We start from the raw sequence: 3271 nt of genomic DNA, 5'->3' as shown, positions 1-3271 counted from the left end.
ATGTGTCCGCTTTGTCTGGTTCCCTCGGTCGGCCACAAATAGCGAAAAATCAGCCTCTCCTTCTGGAGCTCGTGCCAACTTTGGCGAATATTTTCTAAGTGCCAACGGCTCTTGCGCCGTAATGTGTCCGCTTTGTCTGGTTCCCTCGGTCGGCCACAAATAGCGAAAAATCAGCCTCTCCTTCTGGAGCTCGTGCCAACTTTGGCGAATATTTTCTAAGTGCCAACGGCTCTTGCGCCGTAAAGTGTCCGCTTTGCCTGGTTCCCTCGGTCGGCCACAAATAGCGAAAAATCAGCCTCTCCTTCTGGAGCTCGCGCCAACTTTGTCAAAAAATTTCTAAGTGCCAACGGCTCTTGCGCCGTAAAGTGTCCGCTTTGCCTGGTTCCCTCGGTCGGCCACAAATAGCGAAAAATCAGCCTCTCCTTCTGGAGCTCGCGCCAACTTTGTCAAAAAATTTCTAAGTGCCAACGGCTCTTGCGCCGTAAAGTGTCCGCTTTGCCTGGTTCCCTCGGTCGGCCACAAATAGCGAAAAATCAGCCTCTCCTTCTGGAGCTCGCGCCAACTTTGTCGAAAAATTTCTAAGTGCCAACGGCTCTTGCGCCGTAAAGTGTCCGCTTTGTCTGGTTCCCTCGGTCGGCCGCAAATAGCGAAAAATCAGCCTCTCGCCCGTCAGGTACCAGGCGTTGGGGTACCAGGGGTAAGTGCAGTACCAGCTTTGGTCTGTTGGTGCGCCAGAGTACGATGAGTTGGTCCCCCTAGTCACTGTACTCATTACCTTTACCCCCAAATCGCAAAATATAGTCAGAACGAGTGTGGGGAACACAAGTTTTGGCCCCGAGAACCAGGCGGCTGGTGTCTCTAGCGATGTGTTCCCCCCCAAAAAGTGTTCACATGCTCGGACAGCGAACCTAGGAGCTACCGCAAAGCACTCTGGAAGTGCAAGAGCGAAAAATTTTCTAAGTACAAAAACTCTCGAAAATTTTCAAAGTGTCACAGTGCTCGAAAATTTTCAAAGTGCTACATGCTTTCCATCCAAGGAAGGAATAGTGGAGGACCGGCCGCCTCCTTAAACACAAGCCGGCGGAACGACGGGGAGGACCGGCCGCCTCCTTAAACACAGGCCGGTGGAACGTTTGGCAGAATTCTTCTCGTGGAGGACCGGCCGCCTCCTTAAACACAAGCCGGCGGAACGACGGGGAGGACCGGCCGCCTCCTTAAACACAGGCCGGTGGAACGTTTGGCAGAATTCTTCTCGTGGAGGACCGGCCGCCTCCTTAAACACAGGCCGGTGGGAACGGTTGGCAGAATTGCGTGACGGCCGCCTGCTCCCGGCGTCCGCACGTGAACGAACACCCCCTCCCGGGGACGGCCGTCTGCTCCCGACCGCCGTCCTTCACCCCCTCACCTTCCGGACCCCCGTCTGCTCCCGGCGGGCCTCCGAGTACCCCCACCTTCTCCCGAACTGACCGACAGGCAATGAGACCCGCCTTGGTAGGGCCCCCACCGGCCCCGGCTCGCGCCGGCGTTGGGTGGACGGTTCCTCCCCACTTGCGGGTCGCTCTCCACGGAGGACCGGTCGCCTCACTAAACATAGGCCGGGCGAAAATCTGCGAATGTTATACATCCAAGGAGGGAGGACCGGCCGCCTCCTTAAACCACCGGCCGGGCGAAAATATGCGAATGTTATACATCCAAGGAGGGAGGACCGGTCGCCTCACTAAACATAGGCCGGGCGAAAATCTGCGAATGTTATACATCCAAGGAGGGAGGACCGGCCGCCTCCTTAAACCACCGGCCGGGCGAAAATCTGCGAATGTTATACATCCAAGAAAGGAAGGAAGGAGGGAACCGGCCGCCTCCTTAAACACAGGCCGGGCGAAAATCTGCGAATCTTATCCATCCAAGGACGGAGGACCGGCCGCCTCCTTAAACACAGGCCGGTAGGAACGGTTGGCAGAATCGCGTGACGGCCGCCTGCTCCCGGCGTCCGCACGTGAACGAACACCCCCTCCCGGGGACGGCCGTCTGCTCCCGGCCGCCGTCCTTCACCCCCCTCAGCTTCCGGACCCCCGTCTGCTCCCGGCGGGCCTCCGAGTACCCTCCCCTTCTCCCGAACTGACCGACTGGCACTCATGACCCGCCTTGGTAGGGCCCCCACCGGCCCCGGCTCGCGCCGGCGTTGGGTGGACGGTTCCTCCCCACTTGCGGGTCGCACTCTAGCGCCTCGGCCGCCGCGAGAGCGTGCGCTACGCGCCGCCCCCGCAGGCCTTGGCGCGACCGAACGGCAGCGAGACCGAGACGCCCCGAATCACCCACCTAGAGGAAATCAACGGAGGCCGAGCGCGCGATCCGATTGCGGCACGCCGCGTGGGTGTCCGCCGGCCGCGCCGGTCTACCGCGAATGCTGTTTCTCAAACCCTTGCCTAACCAGACGGCACCGCGGGATGTGTTGTCGCAACTCTGCTCGACTATCCGAATAGCCTTTCCCGACTACCGCGTTGCGGGAGGCGTCTTTCGTGCCGCCGGTGGCGTATGACCTTCCGCGAGAGGCGTGCGGGCTCGGGGGGGCCGCAACGACCGAGTCTGACTCGGACGGGGCGCAGCTTCCCTCCCGGTCACAGCAATAAGCGCCGAACGCAGCGTTGGTCACCAGCCACCCCGGCGGGTTCGTCGGGAGCGCCGGTACCCTTCCGTAGCTAGTTGCCAGCTGGCCACAGCGGGCCGCACCGACCGAGTCTGACTCGGACGGGGCGCAGCTTCCCGTCTGGGTGACAGCGGCGCTGAGGACGGCGGGGCGGCCGGAACCCCTTCGACCCCCCGGCTCCCACCAGTGTCGATCAAACTCCGCATCCTGGCCGTAGCGCGAGACCGGCGGGCCGCAACGACCGAGTCTGACTCGGACGGGGCGCAGCTTCCCGCTTGGGCCTCGGCGCGCGCGCCTCGCGCGGGCAAGTCGCCGGCACAGCGCCGCGCCCCCGACCCCCGCTTTACGGAAACGAAGCGAGCCTCAGCGGGCCGCAACGACCGAGTCTGACTCGGACGGGGCGCAGCTTCCCGCCTGGGTCATCGCACGTTCCCCCAGCTCGGGCCTGGGAGGCCGACGCCTTTCCCCCGGACCACCGCCGTGCCCGCACGGTTCATCCTCGGCCCCCGCTGGCCAAGCCCGACCGACGTGCCACCCCCGTTGCCGAGTTCGCTCTTCCCGAGCTTCGTCCCCAACCCTCACGCGAGCCGTCCGTCCCCCGAACCGACCGACGGGAGCCGCTTGCCA

The sequence above is a fragment of the Syngnathus typhle genome, unplaced genomic scaffold (genome assembly GCF_033458585.1).
Source record: "Syngnathus typhle isolate RoL2023-S1 ecotype Sweden unplaced genomic scaffold, RoL_Styp_1.0 HiC_scaffold_122, whole genome shotgun sequence".
In the NCBI taxonomy this organism is placed as follows: domain Eukaryota; kingdom Metazoa; phylum Chordata; class Actinopteri; order Syngnathiformes; family Syngnathidae; genus Syngnathus; species Syngnathus typhle.
The sequence above is the reverse complement of the archived record's forward strand: the minus strand, read 5'-3'. Positions refer to the sequence as shown.